The sequence below is a fragment of the Pteropus alecto genome, unplaced genomic scaffold, assembly GCF_000325575.1.
Source record: "Pteropus alecto unplaced genomic scaffold, ASM32557v1 scaffold52, whole genome shotgun sequence".
NCBI lineage: Eukaryota > Metazoa > Chordata > Mammalia > Chiroptera > Pteropodidae > Pteropus > Pteropus alecto.
The window spans coordinates 5,236,360-5,259,573 of record NW_006433941.1 but is presented as its reverse complement, the minus strand read 5'-3'; the positions used below and the strand labels follow the sequence as shown (position 1 = coordinate 5,259,573).

Sequence of the window (23,214 nt, the reverse complement as noted above, 5' to 3'; positions counted from 1 at the left end):
TTCCCTAGGGAGCCCAGAGTGTGACTGTTCAGTGAGCAGGAGCCTACTTGCCACCCTGCTGGATGTGTGGTATGAATGAGAAACAAACCTTTGTTGTTTTAACCCCTAGAGATTTGAGGGTTTTATTACTGCAAAATAGCCCATCCTCATTAATACACCTTGACTGTCATTATTATTCAAGTGTGACCTTCCACCAGAGGTACATACTGGAGAACCATGAGCTGTAGAGGAAACCTGGCCAAAAAAAAGAAAAAAGAAAAAAGAGAACTTTATTGCTCACCTATTTCTAGAATTGTTCCACTTAGACTCTCACTCATTTATTCACATTCTCACTAATTTGTTTCATTCATTCATTCATTTATTCATTCATTCATCAAATGTCTTTTGAGCATCTGTTTCATAGGTTCAAGGGAGCCCACAGGAAGGTGAGGAGCTAGAGATCATTCTGCAGAATGGCAGGGCATGGCCCAGAAGGTATAGGGGCTCAGAGGTAGGGGACGCTGAAAGGGTGGAGTGGGCATCAGCCTTGCAGAGCTGGGCAGAGGGAATGAATGGCATTCAGGGCAGTGGGTCCTGCTTGAGGAAAGGCCAAGAAGTGATAGGGCCAGGTAATGACCAGGCTGGAGAGAGACTTTGGCCTTGAGCCCAGTGCTCTGGGCTAAAAGATGATGAATCGTGCATAAAATGAAATGCCAGCAGTCAGAGATAGGGAGACCAGGTAGGAGGCTGGGCCAAGGATCCGGGTGGGCAAGGACCAGACAGGGGTTGGAAAGGGAAGTGCAGGCACAGGGAGAGCTCAGGGCTAGACGGCCAGTGGTTAAGGTAGCACCTGTAGCCTGGGAGAGAAGTGGGCTGGATGGGAGTGCCCTGCACAATGATAGAGAAGGATTGGGGGAATCAATGCAGAGTCAGTGCCTGAGCAACATCCAGGGAGATGTCCAGGGTGTGGATTGGTTAGTGATCTGAACATTGAAGAAAATGAGACTACCCCTCCTGCCCAAGAGCAAACCATTGGTTTGGGGGTGGGGCCTAAGCTGGGAAGGGGTGGTATGTTTCTTCCTTGTCTCAGGAAAAAAAAAAAGGAATTGAAACTGCTGCAGGGGGAACGACTTATAAATATTTCATTATTCGAAGGGAGACTTTCCTGTCTTGAATAACGGGGTGTTTTACTTATTCCACACATGTTTATCGAGCCCCTACTGTGTGCCAGGCACTGTTCAAAGTGCACATCAATGAACAGAGCAGAAGTCTCTGTCCTCGTGGTGCTTTTGTTCTGGTGGGAAACAGTATTATAGAGGGTATTAGAAGGTGGTAAGTGCAATGAGAAAAAAATAGAGCAAGGAAAAAAGAAGCTCAGGAGTTGGGGAGGTGTTTGCAGTTTTAAATTAGGGAGTTAGGAAGGCCTCGCTGAGCAGGTGACCTATAAGTAAAGGCCTGAGAAAGGTAAGTGAGCCTTGTGCATATCTGGGGGAAGGGCACTGCAGGCAAAGGGAATGGCTCTGGAAAGGGCCTGAGGCAGAAATGTACTTCACATGTTGCAAAAATAGCAAAGGCCAGTGTGACTGGAGTGGAGTGAGGGAAAGGGTTTATGAAAGGTCTCCAGGCCATGGCCAGGACTTTAGTTTTCATTCTGAGTGAGGCGGAGGCCACTAGAGATGCCCTGAGCTGATTTAGGAGCTCACAGACTCCGTGGAACTTGAGGCTAGAGAGAACATGGAGAGAAGGAGAAGGTTCCTGAGGTCCTCAGACCTCACAGCCCGACACAGGCCTCAGAAGCTGCAGCCATATGGGCCCTACCTCTCCATTTCCTAGAAGTGGAGAAGTGGGTACCCTGACCTCTCAGGCCTTGTCCCTGCCATCCTTGTCCTCTTCCTGCCTCCAGCTACTGCCCTTCCCTGTACCCTCCTCTTGTTCCCTTTGCTGCCCACCTGACTCCCTCTAATGACTCCTCAGCTTGTGGGTCCTCCAAGTATATATTGTCATGGAGGTGGCAATAGAGGTGGGGGCTGGCCTCCTCCCCGGGAGGAGACCCCTTGAAGCTTAACAAGCCCCTTGTTTCTCTCACAACACAAGTGTTATTGGCCTAGGATAAATGAACAAGGAATTGGCTTCTGCATCTTCCCATCCTCCCCTCTGGGCTGCTTTCTTGGGTGAGGCTGGGGGAACCAAGTGGAAAGCCCCCCAATATAGAATGGTAAAATCTTAGTGTTCCTGAGACAAGATCTGGATTCAGTGGGTGAATGGGTCACTGTCTCCCATACTTTACACAGCTGCTGTCATATCCCCAGGCAGCTTATTGCTTGTCACTTTTGAGACTCAGGGACTCTTCATTTCCCCTGTGTTCCCATCCTTCACCAGTGGCCATCTCTTACCCACATTCCCCTTCTAATGACCCAAGGATTCCAGACAAGGTGAGGGGCACAGAGCAATGGCCCATTGTCTGAAAAACCAGGTCCCTGTCCCTGGGTGAATGCCAGTTAGCTGACTGGAGTCCATCTTCTTTCTGCGTTCAAATGATTAAGCCCACATGGAAACACCCAGAACATTCCAGCTTTATAACTGTAAGGGTGTGGAGTTGAACCCTTGCTGTTCTCACTCCAAGTACGAAGTGAGTGCTTTATCTTAGAGTTTTCTGTGGGCCTTTTCTACTCTCAGGTGCAGAGTGGGCCAGAGTATCACATTTTACAGGTGGGAAGACTGAGTCCCATTGAGCAAAGGGGACTTATACCAAAAGAGGAGCCCACACCTCAGGTTCTTCCCATGTGCTCCAGAACCATCGCTGTAACAACTGTGACCACTTATGGAGGGCTTGCTGTGTGCCAGCCGCTTGCTGCCCTGAGAGGAGGATAGGGTCCATGTTCCAGTGGAGGAGGCAGCTGAGGCTGAGTAGGTGACTCAGCCTGGGTGAGAGGCAGAGCTGGGAGCTGACTGGAGCTCTCTGAGCTCACCGCTCTGCAGTTTGCTGTGTTGCTAGTGGCAGTTTGGGGCAGGTTCCTCTTAGTCTCTCCTTCTGTTTTGGTTGCTCCCATACATTCAGAAATCCCCCCTTCCTGGCCCCCAGGCATCCACTGCCCTGACTTCTTTCTTATCACCTGCCCCTCCAGAGGCTCTGCCTGCCTTCTAGCCTTCATTTCTGATTACCACTGTTCTATCCTGCCTATAAGCTGACCCTCCCTGCGTATGTCCCAACATGCAGACCACTGTGGGGTATTCCAGTCCCAGGCTGGAGTATCTGCCAAGCTGCCCCCCCAAGGTCTCCTTCCTACAAGGCCTGGCTCTACCCCAAACCCCCATGCTCTTCTAGGCTTCTAGCCTCCCTTTGGCCCTGGTCTCCCTCCCCTGGGCCAGCTGTGGTATCCAGGCCTGAACTAGAACCTGCTGGGCCTTGAGAAGGTAGGGCCCCTGTCTGGGCTCCATGAACTCTAATACCAGGTCCAAAGGGATGTGTGTCAGGGCATTTGCCTAGGTAGAGGGCCTGGAGCTTTGCTCCAAATCTTAAGGGGCCCACAGATGATAAGAGTCCCGTGCCTGGTGCATGTACATGTGTGGGTGCAGCTACCAGAATTGGGACACCTGCTTGTCATGTGGCCAGAGAGAATGAAGGAGTCCAAGGCAGGTATTTCCAAGAGCTGGTATTTCAGGAGAAAGTCCTCTTACATGCATACTCATTCCTAGATGCCAGCCCACTGTGGCAGTACAGACACAGCCACACAGACACACACACACCTGCCATTTGCGGTCACATTCATAACACACCCCCTTCTCATACCCTCCGAAATCTGTCTCACACACATAAACATGCCTTCAACTGTCAACCGGCCCTTGGCCATGTGACCATGTGTACACTCACTTTGGGGCTCTGAGAATACAAACAACATGCAGACACATGTGCTGCTGCATATACCTATGGGTCAGAGGTGGTGGTCACAGTGAGGGTGACGCAGAAGCCAGCTTTTCAGGAAAAACAGCCACTGACTCCTGGGGAACCTGTCTTATGAACACATGCATGCATGCATGTATACACACACACACATGTACACGTACATGCAGCTACAGCCAAGGTTCAGTCCCCGCTGCTGGTATGGGTATTTTTTCTCCTTTTTTCAGTGGTGTCTCATCCCGCACTCCCAGAGCTGAGGTCCACCCAGAGGCCCTTCTCACAGCCTGGACCCTGGTTCTGTCAGTCAGAGGACTCTGATCCTCCCTACTCCCTGGGAAATACCTGCACAGTATGAGGAATTGGGACTTTCAGTGGCAGCCTCACTGGCTCTGTGTTGGGGCTGGCGGCTAGTCTGGGCCCTGTGATTGGCATAAGCTGCCCTGCCTGTGCCTCGGCCCCCTGCCCAGCTGTACCTGGCACATGTGTCCCCCTGTCCCTGTGTCTATCAAGGACTTGCCCTCTCCTCATTTCAGAGGTAAGGAACCTGAGACACGGAAGTGAGCAGAGGCTGCTTCAAGGACATCCAGGGTACACTTTCCTGCCCTACCTCATTTGAGACTGACAGTCCCCTCAGAAGCTCATGAGTCCTATAGGTGGGGACCTTCAGGGTCATTTTCTTCTGAAGCCCAGAGAGGGCAAAGGTCTTGCCCAAGGTCACACAGCAAGTCTATGACACAAGCTGACCAGATACTTCAGAACTCTCCTGGTGTGTGTGGCGGGGACATGTGTGCATGGGAGAAGGTGCTGAGGGGGAGCAGGAGGGAGGGAGGAGGCAGGGCCAGGTTTGCATCCAGCCTCCTCTATTCCCTCCCCTGCTCCATTCTCTCCCTCCCCCAGGTTTGTTTGGAGAATGACTCACAGGAATGCAGCAAAATCCTGATGGATGGAAAAGAAGTACAGGAAAACCTCTTCAGGGTAGGGAGGCGGAACTGAGCTATAGGGCTAGAGAGGCTGGTGATAGGGAGCCTGTGTGCAGGTGGGGAGACTGAGGCCCTAGGAGAACTCCAGACACTGCCCTCTCTGGAACCCTCCTTCACCAGTGTGAACACACACATGCATGCACACACACACACACGCAGAGGCCCAACTGCAGCAGCATGCCTGGGCTCCAGTCCTTCTCCTGCCTTCTTTCTGGACCTGTGTCCCCACTGCAGGCCTTCCCCAGCTTTTCTATCATTGTGCCCCTGTGCACTAGTGCACCGTCCGTGATTAACAAATGTGTTGGCACTGAGCGTGACCCAAGTTGCATATCTCTTAATCCCTCATGGCCCTCAGGGTGGGTGCTATTCATTTAGTCCTTCAACAAAGCTTCCCAAGGGCCTCCTGCAGCTGGGCACTGTGGGGAGTGGGTGTGAAACCACATGCCTCTCCTCACCTCCAGCCTGGATGGGCCCTGGGGGGGGGGGCGCAGTGAGGTCTGTAGAGCCTCTTAGAAAACACAGGGATGAAGTCGAGAGCAGGCACAGGGCCAAGCAGCTGCAAGGGGTGACAGAGAGCTTGGTGAACCTGCGAAGCAAAGTTTGGTAGGAGATGAGGCTGGGGTCAGTCAGGGAGCAGCTGTAGGGGAAGACTTATATCTCTCCTCCCGGGCGCCACAACTGGGGCATCTCTGAGGAGTGACAAGACATTTGCCTCCCAGGACCTCACAGCCTCATACCTGTGGAGGGCCTCCCTGGCAGAGGCAGTCCCAGGCCTGGCCGCAGACCCCAGAGCCAGGACCCCAGCACCCCCCAGGGTCAATCTCTCAGTGTCTGCTGATGGTTGTCATGCGGGTATGCAGCCCTGGATGACCAGCTCTGTGTTTTCAAGAGAAGCAGGAAGTTGGATTTTTATGTGAACTCTTCTGGCTCAATTAACAAAAGGCACAGTGTGGTTTAAACCGTACATGTCCACAGGCGAAGGGCTGCCAGTTCATAACATCGGCTCTGTGAGCACTTGGGTTTTGCATTTGCTCCTTTTACATTGCTTACATTTTTGGAAACAGCCCAAATATTCACTGAGCTGCAACTCCATGCTAGGCGCAAACAAGATGTCATGTGACAGAGCTGTCATTTTAGTGGGGGAGAAGCCTGGACGGAAAGATATGTCAGGTGATGAGTCTTATGAAGAAAAAGAAAGCAGGGCTACAGAAATAGAGTGGTGGGGAAAGCTAAGCAGACATGCAGAAGTGTGTTCTAGGGGGAAGGAACAGCCAGCCAGTGCAAAGGCCCTGAGGCAGGACCATGCTCGATGTGTTTGAGGAGCTACAAGGAGTCCAGAGTGGCTGGAGCAGAGGAGCTCTGGGGAGAGTGGGAGGAGATAAGGCCAAAAAGTAGCAGGGGTCAGATTGTATAAGGCAGGGGTCCCCAACTCCTGGACCGGTACTGATCTGTGGCCTGTTAGGAACCGGGCCACACAGCAGGAGGTGAGTGGCAGGCAGGAGAGCGAGCGAAATTTCATTTATATTTGCAGCTGCTCCCCAGAGCTAGCATCACCGCCTTAGCTCCACCTTAGATCATAGATTCTCATAGGAGCACTGGTCCCTGGTGCCAAAAGGTTGGAGACCTCTGGCATAGGGGATTGTAGGCCCTGGCCTAAGTTTGTTTTTAACTTTTGTGTGAGATGGGAGCCTTAGAGTGTTCTGAGTGAGGGAGAATGTGATCTGACTTGGGTTTTAGGTTTTTTCTGGCTGCCATAAGGGCCGAAGCGGGCAGAGGTGGGCTCAGAGAGGCTGGGAAGAGGTGACTGCACTGATCTGTAAAGACAGAGAGTAGATGAGTGGTTGACAGGGGCTGTGGTATGGGGGAGAGTGGGGCGTGACTGCTAATGGGTATAGGTTTCCTTTTGGGAAGATGAAAATATTCAGATATTAGGTAGTGATGATAGTTACACAACTCTGAATATACCAAAACCACTTAATAAGGGTGAGTTACATCTCAATAAAAAAATTTTAGAGCACACCAGGATTTCTAAACAAAATTGATAAGCACAGAGAAGATTCAAAGGAAATAGTAACTGTCACAGGGAGAAGGGGCTCTGGATTCCTTTTTTCCTTTGTACTTTCCAACTTTTACAGTTAAAAAAGTAGGTGTATCTAAAAAACAAATGCTTTGTGACCTGGGGGTGGGGGTGGGCAGGGAATTGATTTGGAGGGGCTGCCCACTCACTCCAGCCTGTTGAGCTCTGCCAGTCTGCTAGGCTTTCACATGGCAGGTTTAGAGTAGGAGTGCTTGCTCTGGCCCCCAGCACTGACCTTCTGGAATTCCATTCCTGTTCACATGGCCTTGGTGAAGTTACAGGACCAGAGATTCCAGCAGTCCTCCTCTGTCTGGTGTCTGAGCTGCCTGCATATCTCCACCCAGAGACCACCTTTTCCTACTTGCACGCCTTCAGCCACAGGCTGCTCACCACCTCCCAGGGCAGCTTGCTCATTCCATTTCTGGGCAGCTCTGCGTGTTAGCAAGCTCTTCCTTATATGGAGGTGAAATCTGTCTTCCTGTTGCTTCTACCTCTCCTCAGCTCCCTCTCTGAGCCCCAGTTTCTGGTCTGTAGTATGGGGCTCTGGAGACCCTCCCTGTCCCAACCCCTGCTTGGCCTTTGGAAGGTTATGAATGGACTTGAGGATTAGTAGCCAAGAGCACATGTCTATAGTCATCTGGCACTGGGGACAAAATGTGGGCATTTGTCCCAGCGCCACAACCAAGTAGTATTTCCAAATTAAACATTCAGACTATCACCATGAAGTTGGAATTTGATATGTATCCCAGAGATTGAAAACTCAGATCTCTCCATAGGCCAGGAGGGAATAATCATAATCAGAGCTAACCTTTATCAAGGAAGGGCTCATGATGTGGCAAACCCCACAGTGACTTTCATGTACTAATTTCCATCAATCCTCTATACAACCCAGGTCCTGCTATTCTCCCATTTTAAAGGTGAAACAAACAGATTCAGAAACATAATGTGAAGCAGCTGGGTTTGACTCTTGTCACAGAGTTTGGCAGTGGTGCGGACTGTATAAGAAAGGAGACTAACACACAGACTCTCTACTACAGAATGTATGGAAACAATATTAGAAGGACATACTAATTGTGGTTGGTTGGACTTGGTTTTGGCCCTGGAAGTTCAGAGTGAAAGATCCTCATATTTGCTCTTATAGCTGATTTGTATCAGGTGCTGGGTTTGGGAGAATTCTCCTGGTCTCAGATTGTGAGCTTTTTGCTAAGTTTAGGGAGAAAGTATTACACGGCTTAGAAGTTTGCTTTCCAGCCCATATAACACCCTCTCCCCATGAGGTAAGCTGGAGCAAAAGCATTATCCTTATTATCTCTCTTCTCAGCTGTGGAAACTGGACCCAGAGTGGGCGTAGAGCAGCCAGGATGTGACAGAGCTGGACTTGCACTGGGGATGGGCAAAGGTGGCACCTTTCCTGAATTAGGATGTGTTGGGGAGGATGGGAACCATGAGTTCATTCCCTAGTAACTCTCATTGGAGAGCCCAGGTGGGTGTCTGAAGCCAGGGCTCTACTTTCCTCCACACATGTACTAGGCTGGATTGCTAAGCTGGGCCCTGGGCATAACAGGTGAATAAGAACAGCTCTGTGCAAAGCTTACAAGACAGGGCATGGGTTGCGGCTGGACCTGAAGTCACTGAGGCCTTGTGCCTTTCACTTCTGCTCTCTGAGCCTCAGTTTCTACATCTCTAAAATGGGCTAAAGACACTTACCTCGAAGGATTGCTAGGAGGATTCCATGGGGAGTGCTTGGCAGAGTTAGCACCATCTTTGTATGCCACCCCCATATTCCGTGGTACAATCACCTAGCTTCCACCAGGGAATCTGGGATAAAGCCAAACCAGGAGGAAAAGTACAAGAACAACAACCTCCTCCCTTTCCCCTTCCTCCTTTCTTCCCTCCTCCTTGTCCTCTTCCCCATCCTCTATCTCCCCTCCTCCCCCGCCCCCGCCCCCATACACTCAAGTGGTAAAAATTCACAGCGCAATGAATGTCCCACCCACCCCCAATACTCCTTTTTGATCAGCATTTTCTTCTCCATCCTTCTAGAGGCAATCCCAGCAGATTCAGGCACCCCTGAAAAGAGCTTCCCAGTGGAATGTTCCCCAGGACTCCAGGACTTCCCTATTCCAGAAGAAGCTGAGCCCCTGGTCTCTAGCATCCAAAGGACTGGGTCTCCTTTAGCAGGGAGGGAGCTGGCCAACCCAGCCCAGGTCCAGGCAGATGTTAGGAGTACTTCAGGGATCCTCACCTGGCTAGGGTTGAGGGCTGAGGCCAGGAGAAACCTTTGGCCAGCATCTGTGGTGCCACCACATCGAGGGAGAGCAGAGGCCTGAGGAGCTCTAAGCTGAGCTGGGAAGGGTTGAGAGGGGTCATTTGAGTAGTGGTTGAGCCACCCAGAGATTCCCGTGAGCTCTAGGGCTCTTCGTCCCAGGGTGCCTGGGGTCAAAGTAAACAAATGTGTGGAGGCAAGTAGCTGCCACCAAGGTGTGTGTGTGGGTTCAAGTGTGTACTCTTGCACAGAAGAACCTGTGTGTCCTTATGTATGCATCTGTGTCACACGTATATGTGTAAATGTCCCTGTTTACATTTCCTGTGTTCATATTATTGCATGTGTATGTCTCTGATCTTGTGAGTGTGCGAACACACAGATGGTGTGCCACATAGTTCCACCTGGGGGAGTATGTGTGTTTATGCATGTCCCGATGGCTCAGATCTGCTGTGTGACGTGGGGCCTCTCTGTAAAGCTGGGGTGTCTGCAGTCGCCCTGAGTTTGGGGGACGGAGTAATGCTTATCATCTTGTGGGGTTTCCTTCCAGGCAGATGGAGGAAGCTTCTAGGGCCCAGGGAAGGGTCTGAGGGTTCTTCAGCCTCTCGGAAGGGGAGGAAGAGGGGCGATGTTGTCATTCCTATTCTCGGGTACCTGGGGAACCCCTGGGCCTGGGTTGGAGGGATTGTGTGTCCTGGTGATAAGGGGCAGAGAGTGTGGACAGTCTGTGTGTGCTTGGGTTCTTTGGTTGGCACATGTGTGCTGGTGCCTGTCTCAGGCCTTGTTTGTCTCTGCATGTATGTTTGTGTGTGAGGGCCTCGGGCTGGGCCTGTGGGTGTTACTATGAGTGTAGGTCTTTCTGACTCAGGGTGAGTCTATGTGTGCATATGGCCTGCTTGCACTGGCCGCCTGCTCAGTGGCACTGGACTCAGGGAAAGTGCCAGTGGCCTTGGGCCTTCTTTGGTCACCGTGGCCTTGAAGTCTCGGTGTAAACCATGTTCCGGGGTTGATGGTGCTTCTTACCTCAGGAATGGGATGGCTCTGAGCTTTCCACATGGTCCCTGGTGGCCTGGTAGAATGTGTTCACGGGATGGTCACTACAGTGTGTTTCTGCCAGCATCGGGGCTCAGACTGAAGCCAGGGCTGGGGTCAGAGATCAATCTGTAGCTGAGGCCAGATGTTGGTGTGTGGCTAGGGACTGTGGCTAGGGTTAGAAGTTCATTCATGACAGAGGGCAGGAGTCAGTCAGTGGCTGGGGTCAGGAGTCCATCTGTACTGGCACAGAGGCCTGGATAGGCCTCAGTCACACTATTGCCCCTGGCCCCTTGGTGGCTTCCTGGCCAAGAATGTGGATTCAAGCCCTGGGCTGTACCTCGGGAGGTAGGGGCACAGGCTAAGAAGGCTCCTGTGGGCCCTGCTCAGCACAGAGCAGGTATGTGGTTCTATGAACTGCTCCCATGGCCGTGACAGGATCTCAGCCAGGCCATATATGCTGGGAGTGGGGGATTTTGGTCATAGCCAGGAACCAAGGGGTAACCTCTGAATCCAGGACCTAGCCAAAGAGCACAGAGCAGGGCTAGCACCTCCTCACGCTGAGAAGAGGCTGTGGAGACCCTTGTGTGCCCTTCTGGAGCGTCCCCTCTGGGTCTCTGGTGCCCTCCACTCTCCGCAACCTGCGCACCCTGTCGCTCTGTCATTCCTTCCTCTCACCACCTTGTTTTTGCTACTTTTCTCCTCCAGTCTTCTCCCATCTCTCATCCCCCTCCCTTTTCCATCCCCTCTGCCTCCTCCCCATTTCTGTCTTCCTTTCCAGCTGTCCAATTCTCCTTTTTCTCATTAATCCACCCCTCCCACCATCCCTGCCTGCAGCCACAGCCCTCTAAACCCAGGATCTTGCCTCCTCCAAGCTCAGGGACACAAGTTCAGCATTTTCTGGTACACTCAGATGCTGTGAAAAAAAAGATGAATGTCAGTGGGGGTGGGGTGGGGCCTTAGGGCTTTACTGGTATGGATCACTCAGGAAAGGGAGGCTACAGGGTCTAGAGGTGAGAGGTTACAGAGAGGTCGAGGTTCACACTCGAGCCCAGCCTAGAGAAGAGGATCTCTAGTGGATAGGTCTGCCCTATCGAGTCTGAAGTTGTATGGCTACATCTGGTAGCCTCCCACAGTCTAGTAAAGAAGGATGGACAGATAGATGTCAGAGAAAGCCACAGGCAGCAGAGATCAAAGGTTGTACAGATCAAAGGCAGGCAGAAAAAGAATTGGTCTCAGTCACAGGCATTGGTGGGCTTTGGTGGGCAGAATCTAGCCCAGCCCGTGTAGAGCCAAGGGCCATCCCAGGGCAGAGATTGTGATGTACACCCCTAACCCCTATTCCCAGGGTGGGGGAGGTAGATGCCAAACAAGACTTTCTCTTGCCCTGACTCTGGCCAGAACCTAAATAGGGAGATCTGCAGATGTTCCTCTGACCTCTAGGCCATCCTCTGGGATGGGAGGCAGGGCAGGAGGCGGGATATACCACCTGTTTGAAAACGTAAACCCTTAAGCAAACTTGGATATTTATAATCCTGATGCCCCCCACCCCCCAACTAAAACATGAAGTTCTTTGCTTTCAAAGAAAAACATTTTCTCTAGTGTTTTGCTCTCAGTCTCGAGTGGTGGCCCAGCTCGCAGAAGTGCTGGGCATCAGAGGGTTTTGGTGTAGGAGAAAAAGGAATAGAGCTAGAATTGCTTAGTGACCATGCCAGCCCTTGAGGGCAGTGGGTTGTCTATTTTGTTCACTGCTGTTTCCCTGGTGTCTCCCAAAATACTTGATACTTGGTGGGTGCTCCATAATCAGACCCTAAAGGAGAGATTTGTGGAGTGGAGCTTCGCAGAGTAGATTCACTCAGTTGGTCTGGGAAAACAATAGGATCTATGAGGGACGAAAGGCAAATAGGGCCCATGGCCACTGACCTGGACTGACATGTTCATAAAAAAGGGGAAACTCAACTTTGGGGTGGAAAAGGGACTTGGCAGGTCACCTGGTACTGACCCAGGCAGTGCACTGCTCTCAGTATGTCCACTAAAAATGGAGCCTATTCAACAGTTAACAGATTGGCATGAAGGTTATTAACCTTTCAGAAGCGGGTAGAGTGGTTCCTTCCTGAGGACTTTCCCACTCACCTCATGACTACTGACTGATCACTACAGCTCCATCCTAGTTGATCAGGCCAAATGCATCAGCTAATCTTGTTAGCCTTGCTTCCAAAATAAATCCAGAATCTGATGCCTTCCTAGCTCTTCATGACCCCAACCCTGGCCAGGCCCTGTCATTGCTTTTCTGGACTTGTGTAGGGGTCACCTCACTGGGCTTTCTGCTCCTGCTCTGGCCCCATGCCTGTTCTTTTCACAGCATCCAGGGGGATACTCTGAGGACCTCAGGGAGATCACATCCCTCCTATGCTCAAAACACTAGAGACTCATCTCACTCCCTGTAAAAGCCAAAGTTCTTACAAAGATGTGTCACTTCTCTGTCCCCATCTCTTCCCACTAACCCCATTGCTCCTTCCGCTCCAGCTACAGCAGCCTTTGCCATTCCTTGAAAATTCCTACCCTGCTCCTGCCTTAGAGCCTTTGCACTTGCTGCTCCCTCTACCTATACAGCTTTTCCCCCAGATAGCTGCATGCCTCACTACCTTAGTCTTTCAAGTCTGTTCTCAAATGTTTTCAAATGTGAGTTCCCAGACCACCCAATGTGAAAAAACAGTCCTCCCCAAGATGCTCCCAGCCTTCTTCCCTGGCTTTATTTATTTTTTTACAGCACTGCCCTACCTAAATGTAACATACTACATGATTTACTCATTCATTCTGTTTCTTGTCTGTATCAGGACTAGAAAAACTGGAAGCTTTGTCTCATTCCTAGCTCTGAATCTTCAACACTTAGAACAGTGCTGGGAACATAGGTGCTCAATAAATATTTGCCAAGCAAATGGATAAATATTTCTGCAATAGTCAAGTTGTGTGACCATGGGCCAAGTCAGTTGTCTGGACATCAGTGACCCAGTCTCTGAAATAGGGAGAGTAACTGATCTGAGGAAAGATAGAGATTAGAAATCACTGGCTGACTACTCCATAAACATGTGTGGAGTAGATGTTGAAACTTGCCTCACCCACCTCTGATTCCGGGCCTTCATACTTGCAGGTCAAGTACCTGACACTCTTGTCTTCTCCACGGTATCCCAAGGCCACAAGGACCTAGGGGTTACCAGACAGGGCTGAGCTTGAAAGCAACTTCTGGGTCTGAGTGGCACCAGCTTGGCCTGGTGAGTGGAGTCCAGGCCCCTCTTCTCTGCCTCTTGTGCCCACCCAAGTGACCCCTGGCTAACCCAACCCTAGTGACCTGTCACTGTGCCCAATATCTGGCAGCCCTACTGATCCCTTTGCCTGTACTCCCCATATCCCTGCGTGGGGTCCCTTCCTTGGTTCCTGTTTATTATTTAACCCTGGAATAGCATTTGGACATACACTTTGCAGGAAAGCAGATAGCGCTAGGCAAACAGAAGGGCAACCTGTCCAGGCCTAGGCTTTCCTGGAAAGATCAGGCACCTTGAGACCTGTGAACATCCCTACCCCAGCCCATAGAACTCTCCTACCAGCCAAACAAATGGGGGAATCCCTTCTCCCCACTTAGCCTGGGACAGGACTCATGGCAGGTGGTGGAGTCAGACCCCTGGCCAGGACAGGGAGCCTGCCAGGCAAGCAGCCTCCCCTGCTGATCATTCTCTCAGCATTTGTGGAGTACCTGCTGTGTGCTGGGTGCTATCATTGTGATCCTGCTAGTAGGGTCTGATAGAATAAGCAAGGGTTTGGGGGCCATGTAGACCTAAGTGTGAATTTTGACGTCACTACATTCATTTGCTATTTGTTCACTTTCCACATTGAGTACCTGCCCTGTGCCACACAGTGGTAAGCAAGATCTCCCTAGAAACATATAGTCAGAGATCAGATTGTCTTGCTGTGTATTCTTAATAAGTCCTTTTTTGGTTCTGAGCCTGAGTTTCTCTTCTCAGAGATGGGCAGATCCCTGCTTGGGGAGCTTTCCTGATGACTTTCTGTGATAACATTTGTAGAAGGGCCCTGGCCAGGTAGGGGGTTTCCTTCCCTTTTTGGCAGATGTGAATCTGGCCCCCTCTGCCAGTCTGCCTTCAGGAACAACATAGAGGTCCGTGGAACAGATGAAGGGCTCTGCTGTCCTTTGGGATAAGCTATACGAAGGGCACTCACCGAGTGACCTCCCGTGAGGTCCTTTCATAGCAATCCTTTCATGAATCAAGTGACCTGTCCTTGTCCTGGTATTCTCCATCCCCACTCCATCCCTATTGTTCTCCACAGGGGCTGTTGGTTCAAAAAATAGCGCTGGGCTGGGTCAGGTTCACAGGAAGAAGGCTTAGGTCAGCCTCATTCATTCATTCACTCACTCCTTGATTAATTCAATAAATGCTTATTAAATGTACCATTCCAGGTACAAAGGATACACCAATGAGCAAACAAAAATAAATATACAAGTAAATTACATGGTAAATGAGAAGGTGGGGAAGAGCATGCCAGGCAGAGGGACCAGCAAGTACAAAGGCTCTGGGGTAAGAGTGCGCCTGATAAATTCAAGGAACAGTGGTGAGTGTGGGGGTGGCATGAGGTCAGAGAGGTGGTGGGGCCTGATTGTGTGGGATCTTATCAGCTACTGTGGGGACTTTTTTCTTCTTCTGATCACCGGGGGGAGGGGGGGATGGGGAGCCTGTCCCTGCTCTCCCAGGAGAAGGGGGCACATATAACCATCCTCATAGTCCCACCTGCCAGTCTTGTCCTTGTGGGTGGCTGCGTGGAAGAGGTGGCTGAGTCAGGATGTGATAGGGACAGTTTGAGGCTGAGGGTCAGGTGGAACTGTGATGGGTTAAGGGCCTGTCTATAGCTGGGTTGGTCCCTACTAGGGATTTGGGCTTTTTTGTCTAATAGTCCATACGGTGGGCCTCTCCTGGCTCACCCAGCAGCCTCAGAGCTGAGGGACCCTGGTTCCCAGGCTGGATAATAGAAAGTAGAGACTAAGGAGCCTACCTTTTAAAGACAGGGAACCCAGAGTCCAGAGCACTGGGCTGCCCAGTGCCTGCTCACTTAAGAGTGAGTGTCTGCAGTCCACCCCCCACTTTTTTTTTTTTTTTGCTATATCTTTACTAGGTAAACCAGAGGTCAGCCGAAAAGGCATGTTTTGGGTCCATTTCTGGGAGAGAGCTCTGCTCTTTGTCCATGGGTGGCCACACTCAGAAGTCTGGGTGCTCCAGGCCTGACAGTAAGATGCTGATCCTCAGGCAGAAGGAATGGCATGTGCAGAGGCTCTGTGCACTTGGATTGATTAGGTCTGGGCTAGAGCCCAGGAATCTGTTTTGTTTCCCAGTTGACACTGTACAAACGGTTGGTTTGGGAATGACACTGTACCAGTGGTAGGTTTGGTAGCCACCAGGTCCTGCACAGCCTTCAGCCAAGAACCTGGAGGTATAGCAATCATTTTATGAAACTCCTCTAACTTGTTCCAGCCCTAGCCCAGAGAGGCCTGGGCCGAGGTAGGCACTCAGGCAATGGGGTGATATGTTACCAGCCACTGCCCTCTTTAAAGGGCCACCAGGCCTTTGCAAGGGCCAAAGAGGGGGTGGAGCTATCTACCCCCACCTAGCTGGATGTATAGAGACTTTAGTAGAAGCTGGGAAGGGGGGTTAGGAGATGGGAGAGGGGGTCGGGAGATCACTGAACAGCAAAACTTAAGTGTGATAGAGGTCGTGGGGTGCATTCTTCTCCTCTAGCAAGAGAGAGAGGGGTCTGAGTGGGATATCGTGGGTGGGGGTTGAGAAGAGTGAAGTAGACTAGAGAGCGAGCAAGAGAGAGTGGAGAGCCAGGTCTGACATGTGTGTATGGTCCCTGGCTCAATAATCGATAATCTAGTGGACCGACAATAGGTCGGACACGTGTGTGGAGAGAAGGGTGGGTTGAGTGGATGGAGAGACGAGCGGATGAATGAATGAATGAATGGCTGCGTGGGCGGTGAGCAGCCTGGGGAGGGGCGGGCCAGCGAGCGCTCAATCACAGCCGCGTGTTGCAGCTCCCGCCTGCTAAGCTCAGCCCGCCTCCCCCTACCGCGGCCCCGCCCGGGGTGCGTAATTCTGTGCCCCGGGAGCTCTGGAGCTGCTGCCCTTGGCGGCTCCGGAACTGGGACCAGGGGGGGCTGCGCCACCGCCGCGTGGCTCCACGCGCCAGCCTTTAGCGCGCAGGCTGGGCCACCCCTCAGCCGCTGGGGCGAACCTGGAGGTGCGGTCCCTTCTCGAGGACCCGGGCCCCGCGCTTCTTTGTCTTGGCCTCGTCCTCCGCTGTCTGCCGACCACGATTAGCCTCCTAAGGCAGCCCTCGCCGCCACCTTCCGGGATCTCCGAGTGTCAGTTTCCGCTGCCCCTAGCCTTTAGGCGGCTCTCCCGGCCCAGCAGGGTTCTCCAAACCCATTGCCTTTAGGACCACGGGGCCGGCAAGTGCCAGGATCTCCAAGCTGCTTCTCTGGTGCGGAGAAGGGGCGCGGGATGAAGGCCCCACCACGTCTCCGCCTTTTCTCCCGCGCCACTACTCCTTGCGTTGTGCCCCGACCCCAGTACAACCAGTTCGCGCCTTAAGCGGCTCTTCTGCGGCTGTGTGATCCCTGACGCCATGTGAGCCACCCCCTCACCCCACCTACCAGGCCTCAGACCCACACGCAGAACACAGCCCCACGCAGCCACACACCACAGCCTCTCGCCGACCCACAGCCCTGCACAGGGCACTGCCCCCTACACAGCAAACCCACAGCCCCAATAACCGTAATCCCACTCGCAAACAAGCCCACACGAATACAAAACCCTCAGACACACTCGGGTCCGTGCAGACACAATCCCCACCCCAACAACCTCACGCAGTCACAGCCCCGCACAGGCGCAGTCCCACCCACGCAGTCACACAATCCGCCCTATAAACAATCACACACAAACACGACCCCACACAGTCACCGCATCACTCAGTCCCTCCGAGACCTAGAGACACATTCACAGCTCGCAGCCATTCACAGCTCGCAGCCAGACCCGCACACCCCGTGACATTCACACGTAGGACAAGCCAGAAATATACAGCCACATTGATGATACACACACGAACTGAACGCGAAGCCAAGAGCTCACCTACCGGCTCATAAGTCACTGGAAAAATATTCAAGCGTTCCCTCCCACCCCTTCTATCTCTGACACGCGCGCGCGCACACACATACACACAAATGGAGACACTCACCCCCACCCCCTCTCTCTAAGCTCCTCAGAGCCTCGGAACTGGTGACCCCGAGCCCCCACGGTGAGAGCCGCAGGAGCGTCTCCCCGGCGCCCCCTCCTCCTGCTGGCGTCCGGAGCTCACCACTCCTCCCCCATCTCCTCCCTCTCTGCCCCCTCCTCCGCCTCCCCTCCCCCGCGTCTGGGGCGCGGGCTGCGCGCTGCCAAGCCCCCTCGTCGCGCGCCCCTCCCGGCGCGCGCCCCGCGCCCGCATCGCGCTTGCCGAGTGGATGCGGCCACGGGGCGGTCTCTAATTACCTCCTGTCCCCCGGCAGCCCGTGAATAATGGCTACTGAGGGCGCTCGCTGGGGCTGCTGAGAAGGAAACGTGGGGCGCGAGAGGCGCGGCGCGCGCGGGAGCGCGAGGGAGAAAGGAGCGAGCCCGGGGCTGCAGCGAGCAGCGGGTGGAGAGAAAGGAATTGTGCGAGCGCTCACATTTTTTTCTCCTAAGGATCTCATCTGGCCGCCGCGTTCTGGAAGAGGCGAGGGGGAGAGCGCGCGCGCGCGAGGAAGAGAGCTCTCAGACCGCGAGGGGAAAGGGAGACGGCAAGACGCGCAGCGCCGGCGCTTGGGAGACCCAGGAGAAGCCCGCAGGTATTGTTGGCGGCAAGAGCTTTGTGTCTTTTGGGGAGCCGTTCTCGGGCGCGAGGGCTCCCGGATCCCCCGGCCCGCGGCCGCGCTCAGACCTGCTCCAAACCCGGAGCTGGCCGCGGGGCGCCGCCTGCCGCCGGCACCCCTCCCGCGCGCCGCGATCTTGGCTGCATTTGGAGATTTGCCTGTTTTGGGGGTTTTCCACGCTGGTTGAGGGAATCGGCCTCAAGAGAAGGAATTTCTTTCCCTTTAAAAAAATTTTTTTTGGCCGCCGTTTGATTGCGCTGGGATCCCCCCATCCCCTTTCCTCCACGGTCTCGGCGAAGGCAAGGGGCTTAGATGGCGGGGCTGGTGGCCGCGGATGGGGAGGTGAGGGATGCTGGAGAATGAAGGAGTTTTGTTCAAGTTCGCAATCTGCACCCTGAAAGCTGGTCAGGCGGGGAAGGGCCGTCTGCGCGCCCGGTACTGCTCGGGATAAGCGGTGGGAAACTTCCCAGGAGCGCAGCCTCCCAGGGGATTCGGCGGCCCGGACGCCTCCGGGAGCTTCCTCTGGCCGAGGCGGCCCCTCCTTGCTGCCCGCAAGCGCTTAAGGTCGCGCTCTCCCCACCCCCGCCTTCCTCCCTCCCCCGGCGGCTTCCGGATCTGGACAGAGCTGGAGGAGCAGCTTCAAACACTTCCCCTGGAGACCCCTCCCCACTCCCCGCGCCAGAGCCTGCCCTATAGCCCCCCTGCCCTGCACCTCCGCCTCACGCGCGCCAGAGTGGCCAAGCTGACAATGAAATCTCGCGCTTCTGCTGTCGGGGTCGGAGGGTGGTCGCAGCTCGGTGTCTCCTGGGGCTGCTGACCCAGTGCAGGGGAAGGGGAGGGACTCCTTAGGGGGAGAGGCTTGTTTGGGTTGGAGACGTTGAAGTCGGGTGGCGCCTTGAGGGGAGCGGGTGGGGGCCAGGTGGGGTTCGCGGGGGAGGCCGGAGGCTTGGGTTCTCCGCAACGGGTGGCAGATTCTAGCCCCCCTTGGGCTTGGTGATTGGCTGGTGACTTCGAGCACGTCGGAGGCCGCCCCCCCCAGCCTTCTCCCCCCCAGCTCTGCCTCCTCCCCTCAAGTACAATGCGGGCTTCAGAGGTGATCCCGAGGGTGGAGAGCGTGCGTGCGTGCGTGCGTGTGCGTGTGTGTGTGTGTGTGTGTGTGTGTGTGTGTGTGACAGAGAGAGAGAGAGAGACACACACACACACGAAGTGTTTGCCTCCTGCGATCCATAGCAGACACTGCTCTGGTGACTCGAAGATCCGGACGCCTCTCTCCCTCCCTCAGGGCAGGGGGGAGGGGAGTGGTGGGAACTTCTTTTCCTACTGAGGCCCTGGGAAGGGAATGCTAGGCCAAAAAATTTCTGGGGATCGCAATCCTGCGGGGGACTCAACTCACAGTGAGGTCAGAGGCTTCTACTGCACTCTAAGCACCCAGATCCTTTTCCTTCTTTGTGGGGCGTGTGAAAGGGGTGAAGGGCTAGTTGAAACGGGAGTGGGGGTGGAGGACAATCAATGGAAATCTGCCTTAGTTGGATTGCAAGGCAGAGCAGCCCAAGGGCTAAAGGGGGCACCTTTTCTTTTCCTAGGGTAGGGAGCCAGGCCCAGGGACCCCAAGCTGGACACCTGGGCAGGTGAAGGCAATTCTTCTCCGTAGTTAAAGAGAGGATTCCTGGGGGAGTGGGGAGGCATCTTTGGGAGGGGCAGTTGCAGACAGTTTTCAGGCCATTCTTTGACTTGGCCCAGGAATGGAAAGAGTTAACCCTCCCCAGAAATCTGTCAGCCCCCACACAACAGGAACAGGGAGTCTGACCCTTCTACATGCTAACTGTGTGTGGTTGGCTGATAGGAGCTAACAGATTCTGAGCCCTGTGCTCCCTTAGCAGCAGCCTAGCCAGACAGGATTTGGCTGGGTGGTGCCTTGTTCAGGAACCTTAGGGGAGGCTGAAATCAGAGCCCAGAGAGACTGTCACAGCCTTGTGGCCATGATGGAAAAGGGGTTACTAGCCAGGGCCACTGGAACTGGAAGCCATGGAGGCTGGGGAGACCCTTCTACACTTACCCCATTCCCCACCTCCACTTTCACCCTCACCACCCACAGCTGGAGGCTTGGTGGTTAAGGGTGAGTTTCTGATCTGTAGGCTAGTCTGTGAAACCCTAGGAACTGAGAGCAGGCCTGAGTGAAGCCACAGGAGGGCAGGGCCCACTGACAGGATTGGTTTCTCCTCACTTGGAGGGCCCCATTATGGCATGAGCCCCCCTTGGTGTGGAGTTATGTAAGGGGCTGTCTTCCCTCTTCCTCACCCATCCTTCATTCCCATTTCCTGCAGATGAGAAACATTCCCTGTGGACCTTAGATTCCCCAGACCTGGCACAGGATAGGCACTCAGCTTTGGCTGGACAGACACAGGAGTGAATGAATCAGTGATGAATGAATGGATGAATGAAAGGAGAAAGTTTCTAAATTGGAGGCATTTACTCATTGTTTTTATTAAAAACAAAAACAAAAACGTTTTTGATGCACACATTTTAAAATATGGTTTGTAGGAAATATAAAAATTAAAGAAAAAGAAACAAAGAAAGTTGCTAACAGTCTTAGTGGGCTATGATAACATTAATATTTTGATGTCGTCCTTTGCAGTCTTTGTTGAGACTTGGTGGTTGGTTTGTTTTTTAAAGGCTTTGTCGTCATTCTCTGTATTCAGATGTATATCCTGCTCTTTCCGTAGGCGCTAACAGGAGCCTTTTCCTGTTTTGTAACCAGCTCTTCATAAACACCACAGTTAATGTCTTCAGGCTTTTCCAATCTGGTGGATGTACCATCATTTGCTTAATATTCCCCTTTTGTTCAACATTCTGGATACTCCTGATGAATGAGGTAGTGGATATATTTTGTGTAGAAAGCTTTTTTTGATGCTTAAGATGATTTCCTGAAAATGATTCTGCTGATGCCAAAGGCTCCAACATGCCTGCAGTGAAAGAAATGGACTTCTCGTTTTTTCCTGAAGTGGCACACTGTTCTTTTTTCCAGCACAATCTAGAACCTTCTATCAGAACCAAAAAGAACCTTGGTGATGAATCACCTGTCTGACTCCTCTCGTTTGACAGAGGAGAAAATGGGATCCCAGAGAAGGGAAGTGAGTCCCAAGGTCACACAGCAGCCAAGAACGGACTACCAATCTGCCAGTTTTGTTTCTGTATTCCAGAAGAGTCCCCAGGGCATTTTTAAGGCTGACCTTGTCCGTTTCAGAGATGGGGGTACTGAGACTCCAAGAGAGGAGAAGCACCCAGTGTGTGCCCCCTGGTTTCACTAACTGGAGCCCCAGACAGACTCCTAAGCCCTCTGTGTCACACACACTAGTTGTCCATGGGATCAGGGGTCACTCAAGTTACCAGCCTGTGATTGGTCAGCCATGTTGCTTTTCCCCACAACTCACCTTTCCTCTTTGCCCTTCCATTTTTCCAGAAGGAAAAGCTGAGGATCCAAAGCAGGTGCAGTGAGAGGGGTGGGAGTGTAGATGTCAGAGAACTCCACTGGTTATACCCCTACTCCTGTGCCTCAGTTTACTTGTCCAAAGAGCTAGCTCTGAGTCTGTTGAGGAGCTACAGGCCAGTGTTGGCACAAATATCCACCCCGGGGCTGTGGGGAAGGACTCTTAAACTCCCACTCTGATCTTGGGTTGACCTCCGGAGGCCCCCTGGGGAGGAAGGGGAAAAAGAGAGGGAGAGAGAGGAGAGAAAATAATGGAAAGGGGGACAGTGGGAGATAAAAGAAGGTATTAGGGAGGGGAGGTCAGGAAGGAAGAAAATGGAAAGAAAGGACCTACCTAAAATAAAGAATGAAGACAGCCCTTTCCTCCAATCTCACTGAACACCCAGAGGAGACATTGGGAGACATCACTCCTAGTGTGAGTATTGGGGATGGTCAGTGCTGGATGGCCAGGAACAGCTGGACATCCGAGGTGGACTCTGTCAGGGCTGAGTGGAACCGCTGTTTGGAGAGCTCTTGGGGTCAGAAGGATCCAGACCAGGTGGGTGGCAGGGAGGCAAGACCTTGGTGGATCTTCTGTTCATGGGTTTCCCCATGGGGCAGGTGGCACTGCACGTACATGTTGGGGACTGGGACAGGGTGTTTGTAGGGGGCGAGGTGATTGTGGCTCTGACTTCCCATCTCAAGGCAGTGACCTTTTCTTTTCACCCCTGCCAGCACACCCACCTACCGTGGAATTTAGAGCAGTCCTCCCGTGAGTGTGGGTATTTGGGCATTTTTTTAGTGTATTCTGTGCTTGAATGTGTCCCCATGGGCACATGCACATCTGTATATTCTTGTGTGTGCATGTCTGTGTGTCTGATCCTGTTTGTGTATTAGTGGGGGTTGGTGTGTCTGCCAGCCTGGGCCTGTGCCATGTTTGTGTGCTTTTAGATCCTGTTTGTATAAGGGGTCTGTATGTCTCCCAGCTTTGGCACATATATGTGCACACATGCCTGTGTATGAGAATCTGTGTGTGTCCCTGTGTGTGTCCCTGTCTGAGTCTCTGATACCATTTGTGCATTTTTTAGGGGGAGGAGGAAGTGTGCCCCTAAGCTTGGGCATATGCATGTGTGACTGTGTGAGCACACACTTTCCTCCTAATGGCCCCAAGAGAGATCCAGGCAGCATGCTTTTGTGCTGCTTTCAAGGTTGCAACTGGGTAGGTGAAAGCAAGGTGGCCTTCCACTTGGCAGGGTGGGTGGGGGGAGGCAAAAGAAAATCTTAAAAGACCATCTTCCCTCTGGTCTCCGAGGATTGGGCATATGCATGTGTGACTGTGTGAGCACACACTTTCCTCCTAATGGCCCCAAGAGAGATCCAGGCAGCATGCTTTTGTGCTGCTTTCAAGGTTGCAACTGGGTAGGTGAAAGCAAGGTGGCCTTCCACTTGGCAGGGTGGGTGGGGGGAGGCAAAAGAAAATCTTAAAAGACCATCTTCCCTCTGGTCTCCGAGGAGATCAGCCTGTGAAATGATCTGCACGTTAATTAAAAACGATTATTCTGATT

General features: G+C 52.8%; 1 protein-coding gene across 4 annotated transcripts in view; it reads left to right on the top strand.

Annotated features, from left to right (window-relative positions):
• RAI1 (retinoic acid induced 1) overlaps positions 1 to 23,214 on the top strand; it is a 119,087-nt gene that overhangs the window by 21,570 nt on the left and 74,303 nt on the right. For 2 of the 4 annotated variants that reach the window (XM_025044342.1, XM_025044341.1), the window contains exon 2: positions 18,017 to 18,159. The exons of 1 other annotated variant lie outside the window; for it this stretch is intronic. The gene's annotated coding sequence lies outside the window, so the exon portion shown is untranslated. Of the gene's footprint in view, positions 1 to 16,933; positions 17,592 to 18,016; positions 18,160 to 23,214 lie in introns of those variants that run through there. One more of the 4 variants, XM_025044343.1, reaches the window with a different exon arrangement.